At 36.3% G+C, this 19964-nt stretch overlaps 1 long non-coding RNA gene across 1 annotated transcript in view; it reads left to right on the top strand.

The window, feature by feature from the left end:
• Nucleotides 1-19964, top strand: part of LOC145547077 (uncharacterized) — a 234254-nt gene that overhangs the window by 55310 nt on the left and 158980 nt on the right. The window contains exon 2 of the long non-coding RNA XR_014083519.1: nucleotides 14118-14269. This is a non-coding gene — a long non-coding RNA (uncharacterized LOC145547077). The remainder of the gene's footprint in view (nucleotides 1-14117; nucleotides 14270-19964) is intronic.

A 19964-nucleotide genomic window follows, 5' to 3' on the forward strand; every position in this document is an offset into this window, starting at 1 on the left:
ATGGACTGGTTGGATCTCCTTGCATTCTAAGGGACTCTCAAGAGTCTTCTCCAACACCACAGTTTGAAAGCATCAATTCTTCGGCACTCAGCTTTCTTTATAGTCCAACTCTCACATCCATACATGACTACTGGAAAAACCATAGGTTTGACTAGACGGCCCTTTGTTGGCAAAGTAATATCTCTGCTTTTTAATATGCTGTTTATGTTTGTCATAGCTTTTCTTCCAAAGAGCAAGTGTCTTTTAATTTCATGGCTGCAATCACCATCTGCAGTGATTTTGGAGCCCAAGAAAGAAAGTCTGTCACTGTTTCCTTTGTTTCCTCATCTATTTGCCATGAAGTGATGGGACCAGATGCCATGATCTTTGCTTTTTGAATGTTGAGTTTTAAGCCAACTTTTTCACTCTTCTCTTTCACCTTCATCAAGAGGCTCTTTAGTTCTTCTTCACTTTCTGCCATAAAGGTGGTGTCATCTGTGTATCTGAGGTTATTGATATTTCTCTGGGCAATCTCGATTCCAATTTGTGCTTCATCCAGTCCAGCATTTCTCATTATGTGCTCTGCATATAAGTTAAATAAGCAGGTTGACAATATACAGCCTTGACATACTCCTTTCCCAATTTGGAACCGGTCTGTATTTCCATGTCTGGTTGTAACTGTTGCTTCTTGACCTGCATACAGATTTCTCAGGAGGCAGGCCAGGTGGTTGGTATTCCCATCTCTTTCAGAATTTTCCACAGTTTGTTTTTATCTACACAGTCAATGGCTTTGGTGTGATCAATAAAGCAGAAGTAAATGTTTTTTTGGAATTCTCTTGCTTTTTCTATGATCCAAGAGATGTTGGAAATTTGATCTCTGGTTCCTCTGCGTTTTCTAAATCCAGCTTGAACATCTGGAAGTTCACGGTTCATATACTGTTGAAGTCTGGCTTGGAGAATTTTGAGCATTACTTTGCTAGCATGTGAGATGAGTGCAGTCGTGCGGTAGCTTGAACATTCTTTGGCATTGCCCTTCTTTGGGATTGTAACGAAAACTGACCTTTCCCAGTCCCACGGCCACTGCTGAGTTAGGTTTCAGGGAAGGGTTTTTAGAGGAAAATCTGGGGATAGGGCTGCAGGGTGCATGACTTTCTTCTGTTGGCTGGTGGTGAGATAACTGGGAGGGAGAGGGGTGGCCCAGAAATCTCAATCATCAGCCTGCTGGTTCTAACTGGTCTGAGGTCCACATGTTTATACTCAGCCTGAAGTTACCATCTTCCACCTGACTGAGGCCCCCAGCTCCTGTAGAACTCAGAGTTATGTAGCATATTGCTGTGCATCTCCCCCCAAGGAAGAACCAGAGCCCTGCCCCAACACTATTGTTTCTTGACTGCCTGTCCTTTGTATCTGCATTTAGTCACTTCCCTAATTAGTAACTGTTTCAATCTGCCCTTTGGAGGGGAACTCAGGGAAGGTCTAGGAGGTGGAAGCCTTTTTCATACAAACAAGAAAGGAAGGGCTTTTATACCTAAGTGGGCCCCCACAGGGTCCTGCTTGGTCTCACTATTTTGTACAATTTTTAATAAATCCAATCTACATAGTTACTGTATGCCTAATTTGTATGAATTTTTTTTTTTTTTTTTGTATGCCGGATTTGTATTTGTATGAGATTTTCAAGGAACAAACTGTGTATGTGTGTGTGTGTTAGGAGTACTTGACAAAACTCTGTCTTTATTCTGGACATTTCCCCCCAAAATATGTTTTCTTTGTTTAAGCCCTCTTGACTGAGACTTATGTCAATATCTTTGAAAATTGGTTATATAATTTAAAAATGTTATATATAATAGAAAAGTAGTGACCTTCAAGATCATAAGGGCCTAATCCTCTTTTTTCAAAACACGTTTTCAAAACCTTACATCTTTATTCCTGTTTCTTCTATGCTTTTATTACATGTATGCTAAGTTGCTTCAGTCGTATCTGACTCTGTGTCCCTATGAACTATATAGCCCACCAGGCTCCTCTATCCATGAGATTCTACTGGCAAGAATGCTGGAGTGGGTAGCCATTTCCTCCTCCAGGGGAATCTTCCTGACCCAGGGATCAAACCTGGGTCTCTTAAGTCTCCTTCAAACAGGCAGCTTCTTTACCACTAGCACTACCTCCTTTCAGTTACTTCAGGAATAAATTCTGATGGACTGCTTTTCCATGTATTATCTTGGCAGGTGTGGGAGGCTGAACTTTGAAGCCCCCTGTGACAATGCCCCTTGGTAGTCATACTCCTGTGAGACCCCTCCCATATCAACTCGAGCTGGAGTCATGACAGTAACACTGGATGTTAATATGTCCTCTTGGAATATTCTTCATGGATTTCAGATACCGTATATATGAGGAATGTCAAATAGCCATGTGGAGGAGTCCACATGAAAGAAAACTGTGGTCCCTAGCCGACAATCTCAGCTGTCAACTATGTGAATGACGCTTAGACCTCTAATTTTGCCCAGGGGCCTATGAGATACACACTGTAAGGCACGAAAAATTCTCTAACAAATAAGTGACCAGAACAGAAAATTTTAATACTTTTTAGATAAATAAATTTGTGAAGAAATGGCAAGAAAAAATGGATTAGACTGGGGAAGTAAATTGTGGGAAAGTGACTAGTCAGTATATGGGGGGAGGGAGATACAAAATTAGTGGAAGATAAGTATTATTTTAGTGAGTCTGTATAGATCCATTTCAGTGTTGACTCCCAGTCTCTGGTGATAGGGATGTTCTCTTCCTGCTGCAGGAAGGATACTTTTCTCATGGGAAATTTTATGACTTGTTTTGGGTAGAACAAGGTACGTCAGAGAGTCTTTCCTGCAACCACTGTTTCTCAAGTGCCTTAAACTGAAATGTAGTCAATATACCAAAGTGGAATATTTTGGGGTGGCATGTCCTGAACTCCTTGAATATGAAACTAGGAGAACTTATGGGAGAAGTTAAGGTTGGAGATGGATCTTTTGGAACGATGGTCTGAAGAGAAGTTGTTGTTGTTTAGTCGCTTAGTCGTGTCTGACTCTTTTGGACCCCATGGATTATAGAACGCCGGGCTTCCCTGTTCTTCACCATCTCCCAGAGGTTGCTCAAGCTCATGTCCATTGATTCAGTGATGACATCCAACCATCTCGTTCTCCGCCATCCTCTTCTCCTCCTGCATTCAATCTTTCCCATCATCAGGGTCTTTTCTAATGAGTTGGCTCTTCACATCAGGTGGCTAAAGTATTGGAGCTTCAGCTTCAGCATCAATCCTTTCAATGAATATTCAAGGTTAATTTCCTTTCAGAGAAGTTAGGGCAAGCCATGTGAGTTGATGGGAAGAGAGATTAGAGAAAGAAGAGCAGCCAAAAGTGTCTGATGATTACTTTAGTTCAGTACTTAAGCAACTGCAAAAGGATTTGTAACAGGAGAAGCATTGATAATGAGAAAAATGCTCACTTAGTAAATGTTTATTGAACATGGGATAAAGAGTAAAAAACAGGAAAAAATGGCTTCCATCAAGAATCTTACATTCTAGAGAAGTTCAAGAAACAGGCTTAATAACTTTTTAACACTCATTACTAAAGGGATCGTTTTGAATATCAAATGCTTATGATCATACGTTTATATGTGGTCACAGGAAGGGATCTATACCTTCACATCAGTGTAAAATGAAGTTGCTTTTCTTATTTGTGCTATTACACCAAATTCAACTTATAGACATAAAACTACTGTTGTGTTCTTGAATAGAAAACATGAAAGCAATTTACCTTTGGTAAGCTAACGTATAATACAGCTGCTGGTTATCTATATTCTTATAAACATTCATAGCTTTGGGGGGTTAAAAATATATCTAGCTCTTAGAATATGTGAAAATTTCCAGGCATATCTTTGATAACTAGTCATTCTAAAGCAGACTTTTTTATTAGAATATAACGGATATGGCAGTTATATCTCATAGAATAATATTTCTTGGACTTGTGTTTCTATGTTCTTACTTTCTATCTTAGGCATATTGTCAAATAAATCTAGTGATTATAAAAATTATTTAAATCATCTTCATAATTAACTACCCTTATTTATAAGAAACAATTTATTTAGAAGTTCATCCAGACATTCTGTCACCCCCTCTTCTTTAATTTTTTTTGAATGAATAGAATTTTTGGTACATTCTCCAAACTGCCATGAATCAGACTTAAGAAAATATAATTTTTAGAACTATTAGCTTCTAAATTGTTAGTATTTGTGATTTCAAATATAAAATGCATACATTTGTGTAACACACCCACATATATATATTCACACACATATATATGTGCTGTGCTTATAGATGTATTCTTATTCCACAATAGAGCTGAGTTTGCAAACAGTATTTTCTGTAAGTTAAAATAAACATGCACATGCACAAACACACTTATGAACCAATCTGAAATTAGAGCTTCAAATTGTAAAATGCTATAAAATCCTTAATTGCAGAGGCATTAATGGGAACTTCTATGGTATAATGCTAGGAAACTATCCACTGAATAATGCCTCTCCACAGAGAATTGCTGACTACACACCTGCTTCAGGAAATGAATGCAGAAATCATGCTTCACCTTATATCTTCAACCTTAAAACTGCTGAGAATCCTCACTCTTCTCATTTTGATATATCTTTCATATGAGTGACAAGTATATACATGAGATAATAAAATGTGTTAAAACTGTCTGCTTGGCAGTGTTTTTGCTGATGTACTAATTCATTTCATTTCATGTGCTATATCACCATCATGTCTAACCAGATTTTATGAGAGGGCTCATTGAAGTGAAAATCAAGCCAATGAATCGTTTAATATGAACTAATGAAAACCAGATATAAAAGGCTTTAGTAACTGTTTTGGAGGCTTAATTGTCAAGTGGATGTAAATTCTGAGCACTACTAGTAAAGGAAAGGACTGTAATGAAGAAATTGGGATCACTTTGTGATAATTGGTTTAATTAAAGAGTCATGTAGCAGTGATGTCCTGGATGAAGCCGCAGAAATAGGAAGGAGTAAATATTCTCTCCAAAGTAAGAAATGCCTTTTTTGTTTATTTTTATTTTCTAAGAATTGAGAGAAAATGCTTGCATCATGGTCATTTAAACAAAGCTCAATTTCTTCAGAAAAATTCATGAGAATCTACATATTTTTGATATATAAAGCAACAAAATATTTCAAAACTCTGTAGCATGTTTATAGTATTGATATGATAAAATTTGTGGTTTCCCATGTGATCAACTATTACAAAGTACAGCGAGGCACTGTGAGTAAGGTAGCTATAAACACAACTCATTTGTTATTCCAGGATGTTGAAAAAATATTTTATTATGTCAAGCCAGGCATTATCTACAATAATTGATTCAAAGAAGTGCAAAAAGTAGACAATAAAACCATGGGGTAAAAGATTTTTAGGGAATAGAAATTGGTTGGATGCCAAAGTATCATCTAATAGAAAATTTACTAAATACAAATAAAAAATTACAACTTTATGATGAACATATATGTAGATAAGACCCTTAAGTAGGTCCAGTTTAGCACCATTGCTAATAATTGTGCTTCTTGATATGGTAAAGAAATATGTAACATCACTTCAGTAATATTTGTCCTGAAATATATAAGATCACTTAGATAATGTTTGTACTGAATTTAATCACAAGGAAGCAAGCAGAAAATTCCAGAAAGTAGAGCACTCTACAAACAACTGGTCTGAATGCTAAAACAAACCCCATCTCCCACCAAATCTGACTAAGTTATAAAACACAAAACAAGAGAAATCCCAAAATATGAAAACATGCAGTTCTAATTTAAAAGAGATTATGAAATATTTCTCCTAGGGAACATTGAAATTTATAGTGTATTTTGGATAGTATTGCATTAATATTGACCCCATGGACAGAGGATCCCAGGGTCAGACATGACTAGTGACTATACCACCAGAACCTCTGTGGTAATGTAGGTCTTCTTCTTAGGATATGTATGCTGAAGTAGTGCTTAAGCATCATGATGTCTGCAACATTTTTTCATATGATTCATCTCCAAAATACTACCCTCTGAATCACACACACACACACACAAACAGGAAGAGGAAGAGAGAAAGAAAATGGGACAAAATGTTTATAGTTTGATTTATATACCTAAAAGTGTATAGGCATTCGTTGTACTAACATTTCAATGTTTCTGTAGATTCAACATATTCAAAATAAAACATTGGAGAGTACTGGCACTCCAATATCTATATTGCTGTGTATCTGTATTGCATAAAGATAATTGTATTTAGGACTTGCCAAACAGTTAGGTACACACTTCAGTTGAAGAATTTTGATTTCCTTACCTACCCAGTATTACTGAACTCAGGGTTTTGAATAGTTATATACAGATAAACTAATTCAAAGTTATAATAATTTTCTGAGATGTCACAGACCAAAGTTCTCCTGACATAAAAGACCCAATGATGTCGATTATTTTTGCTCAATATCATAGTTTGGAATTATATTTAGCTTTCTTAAATTATAAGGATGGAAAACATTTCAAAGGAATTAGTCATTGCATCTCTATAATCTGGGCTTCCCTGGTGGCTCAGAGGTTAAAGCGTGTTCCTGCAATGAGGGGGACCTGGGTTTGATCCCTGGGTCAGAAAGATCCCCTGGAGAAGGAAATGGCAACCCACTCCAGTATTCTTGCCTGGAGAATCCCATGGATGGAGGAGCCTGGTGGGCTACAGTCCACGGGGTAGCAAAGAGTCAGATACGACTGAGGGACTTCACTTTTCTTTCTCTATAATTTAGATCAAGAAAAATTTTAATCTTTGCAAATTTTAGAGAATGATGACATAAAAAGAAACTTATTTTTGGAAAAGGCATATTCACATGCATTTTCTTATATAAGCATTTAAACAGCCTTGGCAAATGAACAATCCTGTCTTTGAGTTATTTTGTTCACACCATTATTTGACTCGTTCTGATCAATAATTTGATCCCTTATTGTTGCAAATACTGTAGATACATTTAGATGTTTGTTGTCAAAAATCAAGTTGGTACTCTTGAATATAGACTTGAAAATCCCATCCAGCTGTTTATTAAAATAATGAAGTACCTAAATGTGGAAGTGATGGTTAATGTGAGTTTGATTGCATGAACTATATGCTTTGTTAATCTAGCTCATTATCATACAAGCATAACATGGAGATATCACACGTTTGGTTCCGGAACACACAAATTAGGCAGATACTGCAGTAGAGTGAGTCACAGGAATGTTTTGTTTTCCCAGTACATATAAAAGTTATGTTTACATTATACTGTAGTCTGTTAAGTACAATAGCCTTATGTCTAAAAAAAAGCAATAATTAAAAAAATACTTTATTGCTCAAGAATGCTAACCGTCACCTGAGACTTCAACAAGTTATAATTTTATTTGCTGATGAAGGTTCTTGCCTCTATGTTGATGGCTGCTAACTGATCAAGATTGTGGTTGGTGTGTCTGCGGCAGTTCCTCAAAATAAGTTTGCTGAATCCATTGATTCTTCCTTTCACACATGATTTTTCTGTAGCATGTAATGCTGTTTGATACCATTTTACCCACAATAGAACTTCTTTCAAAACTGGAGTCAATCCTCTTAACCTCTGCCACTGCTTCGTTAACTAAATTTATGCAATATTCTAAATCCTTTGTTCTCATTAGTCTTAACAGCATCTTTACCAGGAGTAGATTTCAATCTTAAGAAACCATTTTCTTTGTTCTCTGATAAAGAAGTAATTCCTTACTTGTTAGAGGTTTATCATGAGATTGTAGCAAATTCAGTCACAACTTTCAGTTACCAGCTACATTAGTCCCTAACAAGAGAGTCAGCCTATCCTTTGAGGCTTTGGAGCTAGGCATTGATATCTCTCTAACTATGAAAGTCCTAGATAGCATCTTCTCCCGGTAGAGGGCTGTTTGGTCTACATTCAGAATCTGTTGTTTAGCATAGCCACCTTCATTGGTTATCTGAGCTAGATCTTCTGGATAACTTGCTGCAGCTACATAAACACTTATGCTTCATCTTGTACTTCTGTGTTATGAAAATGGCTTCTTCCCTTAAACTTTATCAGCCAGCTTCTGCTGGATTCTCATTTTTCTTCTGCAGCCTCCTCAAAATTCTCCACCTTCATAGGATTGAACAGAATTAGAATTTTGTTCTGAATTAGGCTTTGACCTAAGGGAATGTTGTGGCTGGTTTGACCTATCCAAACTTTTAGACTAAACTTTCTCCATAACGGGCATAAGACTGCTTTACTTTCTTATCATTCTCATTTCTTTAAGAACTGTTCCTCTGCATTCACAACTTGGCTTACTTTTCTGTGCAAGAGGACTAGCTTTCAGCCTATCTTGGCTTTTGACAAGCCTTCCTCGCTAAACTTAATCATTTCTAGCTTATGATTTAAAGTGGAAGACATGAGTCTTCCTTTGACTTGAACACTTAGAGGCCATTGTAAGGATATTAATTGGCCTGTTTCAATATTGTTGTATTAATATCTGAGGGACTAGAAGTTTTAAATACGAGGGAGATGGCAGATGTCCAGTTGGTAGAGTGGTCAGAACACATGCAACACTTATTGATTAAGTTAGCAGTCTTAGTTGGGCATGGTACTTGGAGCTCCAAAACATTTACAATAGTAACATCAAAGATCAGTGATCACAGATAATTATAAAAATAAAATAATAATGAAAATGTTTGAAATATCACAAGAAGTACATAAATATGACACAAGACAAAAGTGAGTAAATGCTGTTGGAAAAATGATGCTGGTAGACTTGCTTGACACAGGATTGCTACAAACTGTCAACTTGTTAAAGAAAAAAAAGAAAGGCAGTGTCTAGAAAGCACAAAAAATCGAAGCACAATGAAAGGAGTTATGCCCATACATGATCTAAGAGAAATACAGGAATGCAAGGATGGGATAATGTCAAGAAGTAGATAATAGTGCATAATTCACCAGTAGATCAAATATATTAAACTTAGTTTTTTCAAAAGAGCCCCTCCAAAACTTTTGATAGCATTTAAATAATTCCTGTTATAAACTCAATTCATTCTACTAAAGAATAATCCCACTTAGTAATGGGATTCTAAACTAACATCATAAAGAATATTTGCTTCAAATAAATAGTGAACATATTTTTAACGGTGAAACTTTAAAAGCATTCCCTGTAAAGTCAGCAATAGTTAATGATTGACAATAACTCCATTATTTTTTTATTTTTTTGGGGGGAAGGGCTTTTATAGGATAAAATTTGGCTTGAAATATAAATGAGAACTATAATTTGGAAGTAAGGAGAAAAAATCACCAATACTTACAGAAGATTTCATATATAGTTATAAAAAAAAAGTGAGTTAATTGAAAAAAATAGACATAGTAAGAGAATTCTATAAAGCATTGGGATCAAGTATAGTTAACAATAGCTTTCTTATTAAAAATTTCAATCAGTTAGAAAACATTTAAAAATTTCATTCGCAGTAACACAATGAATTACAAAACACTAAGAATTAAATTTAGCACAAAAATTTTAAGGTTTATATGAGGTAAGTTATAAAACTTCTCGATAAATGAATGATTTGAAAAAAAGCAAAAATTTCCTGTAACAGGGAAAGAGTTAACTTACCATGCCAGCACCTTTATTCTTAGACTCCCCAGGCTCCAGAAATGTGAGAAATAAATTTGTTATTTAAACCATTCAGTGTACAGTATTTTGTTATTACAGCACAAGTGGACTAAAATAGGAAAGAAGGAGAAAGGGATCAAAATCTGCTCTCTGGATCTTTGATACCTTACTCCATCCACTTGAGAATTTGGGGCCAAGGGTAGTTAACAATAACCATGCTCATGGCAAAGGTTAATTCTACCAACTGTGCTAAGTTCATCCTCTCTCTGGCTCTAGGATGTCTCTCTCCAGCATTATCAATTCAGCTCTTTCTCCTGCATCTTTACCATCAGCAAATACTCATTATCTGACCACCCCTCACCTCCTTCACTCTTAGTGTCCTGGTCCATGCACAGTCTTCTCTCACTGGCCGTCTTGCTGTTGCTTCCAACTGGGTTCCTCTCATCCCTCTTGCACTTTTCAGTCCATTCTCATCATAGTGATTCTGTTAGAACTAAGTCAGATCACATTGTTTATCTATATAAAGTTACCCAGTGCCCTTTTTATCTATTTCATAGTAAAAGCTAAAGTTCTTACCTTGTCCTGAAAGACAGCCCATCTGAGCCCTGATTAGCTCCTAATCCAATCTCTTATGAATATCCTTCTTTTCTCCATCTTTTTCAGTTATTCTTGTTCACATGCTGATTTGTTAATATACGAGGAATGCTTCTGCTTCAGGACTTTTGAATTTCCTATTATCTCTGCCTGGAACATCCTTCCCCAAAATATCCCACGGATTATCCTTTCACTTTGTTCTCTAACAATTATCTAACATTATCCAAATGTTGGTTTTCTTCGTGTGGTCTCTCTTCACTGCTGTTGAATGGGTTTAATTGTGTCTTCCTGCAAAAAAAAAAAAAAAGGAAGAAAATACTAATACCCAATACCTCAGAATGTGACCTCATTTGGAAACAGAGTCTTGGTGGATGTAGTTAGATAAGATAGGTCATACTGGACTAGGGAGGCCCTTCAGTTCAGTTCAGTCTCTCAGTAATGTTCAACTCTTTGAGAACTCATGGACTGCAGCATATCAGGCTTCCCTGTCCATCACCAACTCCCAGAGCTTGCTCAAACTCATGTCCATCGAGTTGGTGATGCCATCCAACCATCTCATCCTCTGTCATCCCCTTCTCCTCCTGCCTTCAATCTTTCCCAGCATCAGGGTCTTTCCAATAAGTCAGATCTTCATATCATGTGACCAAAGTATTGGAGCTTCAGCATCAGTCCTTGCAATGAATATTCAGGGTTGATTTCCTTTAGTATTGACTGTTTTTTTCTCCTTGCAATCTAAGGGACTCTCAAGAGTCTTCTCAAACACCACAGTTCAAAAGCATCAATTCTTTGGTGCTCAGCTTTCTTTATAGTCCAACTCTTATATCCATACTTGAAAAATACTGGAAAAAGCATAGCTTTGACTAGACAGACCTTTGATGGCAAAGTAATGTCTCTACTTTTAAATATGCTGTCTAGGTTTGTCAAAGCTCTTCTTCTAAGGAGGAAGTGCCTTTTATTTTCATGGCTGCAGTCACCATCTGCAGTGATTTTGGAGCCCATGAAAATAAAATCTGTCATCGTTTCCATTGTTCCTGATCTATTTTCCATGAAGTGATAGGACTGCTCAATACCAAAATCAGATTGATTATATTCTTTGCAGCCAAACATGGAGAAGCTCTATACAGTCAGCAAAAACAAGACCAGGAGCTGACTGTGGCTCAGATCATAAACTCCTTATTGCCAAATTCAGACTTAAATTGAAGAAAGTAGGGAAAACCACTAGACCATTCAGGTATGACCTGAATCAAATCCCTTATGATTATACAGTGGAAGTGAGAAATAGATTTAAGGGACTAGATCTAATAGACAGAGTGCCTGATGAACTATGGACAGAGGTTCATGACATTGTACGGGAGACAGGGATCAGACCTTCCCCAAGGAAAAGAAATGCAAAGAAGCAAAATGGCTGTCTGAGGAGGCCTTACAAATAGCTGTGAAAAGACGAGAAGTGAAAAGCAAAGGAGAAAAAGAAAGATATACCCATTTGAATGCAGAGTTCCAAAGAATAGCAAGGAGAAATAAGAGAGCCTTCCTCAGCTATCAATGCAAAGAAATAGAGGAAAACAACAGAATGGGAAAGACTAGAGATCTCTTCAAGAAAATTAGAGATACCAAGGGAATATTTCATGCAAAGGTGAGCTCGATAAAGGAAAGAAATGGTATGGACCTAACAGAAGCAGAAGATATTAGGAAGAGGTGGCAAGAATACACACAAGAACTGTACAAAAAATATCTTCACGACCCAGATAATCATGATGGTGTGATCACTCACCTAGAGCCAGACATCCTGAAATGTGAAGTCAAGTGGGCCTTAGAAAGCATCACTACGAACAAAGCTAGTGGAGGTGATGGAGTTCCAGTTGAGCTGTTTCAAATCCTGAAAGATGATGCTGTGAAAGTGCTACACTCAATATGCCAGCAAATCTGGAAAACTCCACAGTGGCCACAGGACTGGAAAAGGTGTTTTCCTTCCAATCCCAAAGAAAGACAATGCCAAAGAATGCTCAAACTACCGCACAATTGCACTCATCTCACATGCTAGTAAAGTAATGCTCAAAATTCTCCAAGCCAGGCTCCAGCAATACATGAACCAGGAACTTCTAGATGTTTAAGCTGGGTTTAGAAAAGGCAGAGGAACCAGAGATCAAATTGCCAACATTCGCTGGATCATCAAAAAAGCAAGAGAGTTCCAGAAAAACATCTATTTCTGCTTTATTGACTATGCCAAAGCCTTTGATGCTGTGGATCACAATAAACTGTGGAAAATTCTGAAAGAGATGGGAATACCAGACCACCAGATGTTCCTCTTGAGTAACCTGTATGCAGGTGAAGAAGGAACAGTTAGAACTGGACATGGAACAACAGACTGGTTCCAAATAGGAAAAGGAGTACGTCAAGACTGTATATTGTCACCCTGCTTATTTAACTCATATGCAGAGTACATCAAGAGAAACGCTGGGCTGGAAGAAGCCCAAGCTGGAATCAAGATTTCCAGGAGAAATATCAATAACCTCAGATATGCGGATGACACCACCCTTATGACAGAAAGTGAAGAGGAACTAAAAAGCCAGTTGATGAAAGTGAAAGAGGAGAGTGAAAATGTTGGCTGAAAGCTCAACGTTCAGAGAACTAAGATCATGGCATCTGGTCCCATCACTTCATGGGGAATGGATGGGGAAACAGTGGAAACAGTGTCAGACTTTATTTTTTGAGGCTCCAAAATCACTGCAGATGGTGATTGCAGCCATAAAATTAAAAGACGCTTACTCCTCGAAGGAAAGTTATGACCAACCTAACAGCATATTGAAAAGCAGAGACATTACTTTGCCAACAAAGGTCCGTCTAGTCAAGGCTATGGTTTTTCCAGTGGTCATGTATGAATGTGAGAGTTGGACTATAAAGAAAGCTGAGTGCCAAAGAATTGATGCTTTTGAACTGTGGTGTTGGAGAAGACTCTTGAGAGTCCCTTGGACTCTAAGGAGATCCAATCAATCCATCGTAAAAGAGATCAGTCCAGGGTGTTCATTGGAAGGACTAATGTTGAAGCTGAAACTCCAATACTTTGGCTCCTTCATGCGAAGAGTTGACTTATTGGAAAAGACCCTAATGCTAGGAAGGATTGGGGGCAGGAGGAGAAGGGGACGACAGAGGATGAGATGGCTGGATGGCATCACCGACTCGATGGACATGGGTTTGGGTAAACTCCGGGAGTTGGTGATGGACAGGGAGGCCTGGCATGCTGCTATTCATGGGGTTGCAAAGAGTCAGACATGACTGAGCAACTGAACTGAACTGAGCTGAACTGATGGGACTGGATTCCATGAAGTGATGGGACTGGATGCCATGATCTTCGTTTTTTGACTATTGAGTTTTAACCCAAGTTTTTCACTCTCCTCTTTCACCTTCATCAAGAGGCTCTTCAGTTCCTCTTTGCTTTCTGCCATAAGGGTGGTGTCATCTGCATATCTGAGGTTATTGATATTTCTCCTGGCAATCTTGATTCCAGCTTGTGCTTCATCTACCCCAGCATTTCGCATGATGTACTCTGCATATGAGTTAAATAAGCAGGGTGACAATATACAGCCTTGACTTATTCCTTTCCCACTTTGGAACCAAATAACAGGAAACAAATAACAGCTGCCCTATCTGAAACTGTAATTTATGGGGTCCCCTGTCCCCTTAACTGGAATTATTTTTTTGTTTTAGCACTTGACATCATCTAACCTACAATATTCTACTTATTTATTTTGTACATTTTTGCTAAACTACCCTGAAATCTTATCCAAATGCTAGCAACATGAAACTAGAAATTCTTTTCTGTTTTTTCTGCTACTCTCTCCCTAACACTTTAAATTGTTCTTGCTGTTGTACAGATCCTCAAAATATATCTCTTGAATGAAGCCATGAATATATGAATGAATGTGGGAATGAACCAAGTAATTTGTTCCATCTGCATGCAGAAGAGTAAGAAGTCCTTCAAATGGAAGTCTTTCGGAAAATTGCTCCACTTAATGTATAAAATACTGTAAGTGGAAAGAAGTATTCCTTTTTATAAAATATTACATGACAATGAAATATAATTTTTGAAGAGCTTAAATGACATAAGAATTTGTTACTGTTTTATGGAAAAGATGGCTTATAAAATAGTTTCTACAATTTAATCAAAGCTATAAAACAAAGTTTTGAGTAGACTAGAGAAAATATTCTAAATTTCTAACAATGGTGTTTTATTTGATGACACTCAGTTCAGTCGCTCGGTCGTGTCCAACTCTTTGTGACCCCATGGACCACAGCATGCCATGCTTCCCTGTCCATCACCAACTCCCAGAGCTTGCTCAAACTCATGTCCATGGAGTCGGTGATGCCATCCAATCATATCATCTGCCATCCCCTTCTCCTCCCGCCTTCAATCTTTCCCAGTATTAGGGTCATTTCCAATGAGTCAGTTCTTCATATCAGATGGCCAAAGTATTGGAACTATGTAGGATTATTTTGTCTATTTTTTTTATTCTGAAACTTCTGTACATTATGAAATTTATGTAATTGTAATTGATTAAAAAATGCTTTTATTTCCCTCAGTTAATCTCATGGCTGCCTATGCTTTTTCATAATACCAGGTGAGAACCTAGTAGTGTTGTGATAATTCCATGATACACTTTCAAAACCATATAACAGAACTAAGCCACTAAATTTGCAACTTCATCTGCCACATTAAGTTTAGAAACAGAAGGTTCCACCAAACTTTTCTGTAGCAGAGCCTTGCTACCTTTATTTTTCCAATCCTTCAGCTTGAAGTTGATGATATTAGAAGCTCCTTGCTGAATCAGAGAACCCCAACTGATTCAAGAACCTCAAAAAAAAAAAAAAAGAACCTCAAACTTCTAATCATAATCCATGCCAACAAAACATACATGTTATATCCTGCCTCTGTTCTCTTATTAATTGGAATTAAATCTCACATATGTGATCAAAAGAGCAGTACCTACATAACATCCAGGTTCCTAACTGCATGGGAGACTGGGAAATGATATTTTAAACTCTGCTGCCTTTGTGTATTAGAACTTAATTGCAATGCATAGTGATTGCCCATGAGATAAAAAAATAATTTCTCATAATGGGGAGAGTGTTTATTGTAGTCTCATTTCTAACTCGTATTCAATGGGAATGAAATATTCAACATGTGGGAAATGGTGAAATAGGAAATAAGACTTGGTTAGAAATTACCCTTAAGAATTTAAACAACCTCCACTTTTTGGCTCATGGTAAGTGAAGAATATCTTCCCTAGTGTGTCAATACTATGAAAGAGATCCAAATTACTCCCAAAGAATATATAGGAGTAGAATTTAATAAAATGGAATAAAACAATCTTGTTGGTTCCTTTCATTGATTATGGCCAATTTCTTCAGATTGGCTGTATGCAAAATTTCCTTTTCCTCTCATGAAGATGGAATTAAGCAACTCACTTAAAAAATCATTTAGTTGGATGGGGACTTAATCATTAGATAGATTTTTGAAAAGGAGCCTTTAGGCTGTAATTCAAAGGAAGTGAAGCTATTAGATTAACAGGAATCCGGCCTATGATAAATTGATTTAGGCCTTCAGTGTAGATGGAGGATAAAACCAGGAATGATTGCTAAAGATGTGGCAGACTAGTCTTACAATGCGGTACCTGTAGAAATGCTGAAAAAGCAAACAAAAACAGTTGTAATTTGTGAATAAGGGCAGAAAACAGAGATAAAGGAAGGTAACTATTCTACTCCTTCCACTTCTACCTTACCTCACTGGTCCTCAATATTCTTTTGTTTTGACAGTGTAACTAGTTGGCATACTGGCCAAGGATGTATGTTCAAATCAAGTGGAGCACTGGCATTCCTTTTAACTGATTTCTGTTTTTGTAATCTTTAGTTTTTAGTTAAATGTTAATTAGGCCTCCCGGAAGGCAATGAATGTGAAAGATGAGAAAATATTGCCAATCATGAAAAGTAAATTTGACACTCAATATATAAATTTCATGCATCAGTAAGTGGTGAGCTGAAGATACAAAGAGCTGGGTTTATTTTAGGAAGATGTCCCATTGAATAAGGAAGGCCCTCAAGGGCTAATGAGAAATTAGAACTTTATGAGGGGGTGATAGAATTAGAGATTTATTTAAGAACTAGGAGAGGAGTGGCTTCAGCCTGAGTAACTAGTTAGACCACTGCACAAAATTTTTGAAAGCCATAAACTGAGCTGTGCAAATAATAGAGCAGACGTTCTGAAGAATAACTACCAACTCGATATCCTGAGCTACTCCATGTTATCTACTCCACACTCCCTCTTTTTTCCTTCTCATGTGACTTTCACAATTCCTCTCTACAGCTTGCCTTTAACTCAGCTTTTCATCTGTCTTATGTATCCACTTAATGAAAATATAAAGACTCTCTTGGATTTTGCTCTGGGTCTCTCTCCAGATTCAGTTTTTAACTTTGTCTCTTGGCATCTAGAGTTCTTGAATTACTGTCCACTTAGGAAGAATTTTCCATGGGTCTCTCATGTTTCTGCATGTCTTGTAAATAAGGCACTGATTGCCCTTTGTTTTGGACTATCTTTTTATGTATGTTTTTACAGCAAAAAGCCTTGAAATCTATACACAGTGTCTCCCTCCACAACAAAGGGCACGTTTTCTTACAGACTTGGGAGATCGAGATAATGTCTCTCTAGAGCAAAGAGCAGAGCAGCCAGGTTTAATGCCTGTTATAGAAAATTCAGCTTTCCTGAGCTCAGTATTCCACTCATGTAATGCAATTCACATTTGCAGATATCCATCTAGGTACTTCCATGTCACCTCATGGAATTCAGGGGCAAGAAGAATTAAGACAAATACGATGATGCTCCTGTTGTTTTCTGCACTGTGAGTAATAAAGTCCTTTGTCTCTGACCCAGGAAGCCTGTATCTTCTGCCAGCATCCTTGAGACTGTGGCAGGCTAATTTTTTAGTTTGCAAGTAAGGTAAAATTTCAGACTATTCATTTTTTCCATATTGGATTTTATTTTAACATCTTTATTGAAACATAATTCACCATTATAGAGTGTACAAAATTTTTAGTTTATTCAGAGAGTTGTGCAACCATCCCCACAATCTAATTTTAGAATATTTTTATCATCTGAAAAGGAAACCCTGTACTCTTCAGCAGTCACTGCCTAATCTTCCTGTTCCTCAAACTCCTGTCTATTTTTTTCACTACATATTTGCCAATCATAGACATTTCATATAAATGGAATCATTTGTGTGTGTGTGTGTGGTGGCATTTGTCATGTATGCTGTGACATTTGTCTATACTTCATTTCTTTATATTGCCAAAGAATATTCTGTTGTGTTGATAGACAATAAATACCAAATATATTATTATTTTAATAATAAATATTTAAATAATATTAAATAATATTTAAATAATAAGTATCAAATTTATTATTTTTTTAGTTGATGGATATTTGGGTTGTTTCACTTTCTGCTTGTGATGAATAATGCTGGGCATTTATGTGTAAGTTTCTACACGGATTTATTCTTTCCTTTTCCTTGGGAACGTATCTGGGAATGGAATTGCTATGCTGTATGGTAACTCTATGCTTAACATATTTAGGGACTGCTAGAAAACTTTCCAAAATAGTTCCACAACTTTGCATTCCCACCAGCAAGATGTGGTGAATCAAATCTTCCATATACCCATCAACACTTACTATTGTTTGTTCTTACAGAATTATTATAGCCTTCCTTGTGGGTGAGAAATGATTTCTCTTTACAGTTTTAATTTTCATTTCTGTAATGACTGATGGTATTGAACATCTTTTTATGTTATTACTGGTCATTTTTACATCTTTTGATAAATGCCTATTCAAAGCAAAAACCACTACAATATTGTAAAGTAATTGGCCCCCAACTAAAATAAATAAATTTATTAGAAAAAAAAGGAAAAAAAAAACCTTTATCCATTTTTAATTGATATGTATGACTTTTAATTATTCAATTATAATGTTTATTTATATTTCCAGGTCTGAGTCCTTATCAGCTACATAATTTACACAACATTTTCTCCCATTCTAGACATTGTCTTTTCACTTTGTTGATGGTGTCTTTAGATACTTCAGATACTCACTTTAATGAAGGCTAGTTTATCTGTTTTTGTTGCTTATTATTTTGGTTTCATATATATGAAGACTGCTTTTTCATAAAAAATTAAAAATTTATACCTGTTTTTTCAAACTCATTTTTTTTATCTCTTACATTTGTTAATAGTCATATAATTCATTGTGAGTTAATTGTTCATGATATGAGGAAGAAATCCATCATTCTTTTGCATAGAGCTATTCAGTGGTTCTAGTACCATTTGTTGAATGACTTTTCATTCAACATTGAGTTGTCATCCCATGTCAGAAATCAATTGACCATAATCCTGAGAGTTCATTTCTGTATTTGCAGTTTTGGTCCATTGATTAATATGTTTACTCTGTGCCAGGTCCACATTGTCTTGATTTCTGTGGCTTTGTAGAAAGTTTTGAAGTCAGAAAGTATGATTTGTCAACTTTTTCTCTTTCTTTCAAGTTTGTTTTGGATAGTGTGCATCCTTTAAACTTCCTGAACAAGTTTTAAGGATTGTTATTTTAATTTCTGAAAAAGATTAGGCAGGAGTTTGATAGAAACTGTGCTGAATCTGTAGATGAACTTAGCAAATATTTTCATCTTAACAATTAACCTGGACAGATTATTTACTGTCTGAGACACCAGGGAAGCCCTCTTAACACTGTAAACCATCCAGTTTATAAACGTGGGATGACTTCCCATTTATTTAGGTTATTAATACTTTCAACAGTGATTTGTAGTTTTCAGGGTCCAAATCACATGCTTATTTTGTTAAATTTTCTTATAAACCTTTTTTGTTTGTTTTTTATACTAGAGTAAATGGAATAATTTTCCTGGTATCATTTTGGATTGTTCACTGATGGTATATGGGGATACAAATGACTGTTGTATATTGATCTTATTCCCTGAAACCTTGTTGAACTTATTAGTTTTAATAGGTTTTTTTAATGGATGCATTAGAATTTTCTACATATGGAAGATCATACCAGTTGAAAATAATTTTACTTCTTCTTTCCAATCTGGATGCCTTGTGTTTCTTTTTCTTGCCTACTTGTGCTGGCTAGAAACATGTAAAATTTGAATACAAGTGGTGAGAGTGGACATCCTTGTCACGTCCCAGACCTTATGGGATAGCACTTAATTTTCACTGAATGGTGCATGATGATATCTGTGGATTTTAACAGTGAAAACGAAGAAGGGAACTTCTATTTCTCATTTACTGAGGCTTTTTAGATGAAGTGTGTTAGATTTTGTAAGATGACTTTCTTGCATCTATTGAGATAATTAAGTGATCTTTGTTCTTTATTCTTTTTATATGATATATTACTTTACTTGGTTTTATATGTTAATACAGTCTTACATTTCTGAGATAAATCCCACTTGGTCGTGGTATATAATCTTATATGTTGCTGGATGTGGATTCCTAACATTTTGTTGGGAATTTTTATATCTATATCAACTAGAAATATTGGTTTGTATTTTTCTTTTCTTTTCTGGTGTGGTGTCATTGGCATGTTTTGAATCAAGGTTTTAATGACCTCATGGAATTAATTAAGAAATGTTCCCTCCTCTTTTGTTCTTTTGGGAGGACTTTATAATAAC

Source organism: Giraffa tippelskirchi, chromosome 1, assembly GCF_054371585.1.
Source record: "Giraffa tippelskirchi isolate mGirTip1 chromosome 1, T2T-mGirTip1v1.2.pri, whole genome shotgun sequence".
Taxonomy (NCBI): Eukaryota; Metazoa; Chordata; class Mammalia; order Artiodactyla; family Giraffidae; genus Giraffa; species Giraffa tippelskirchi.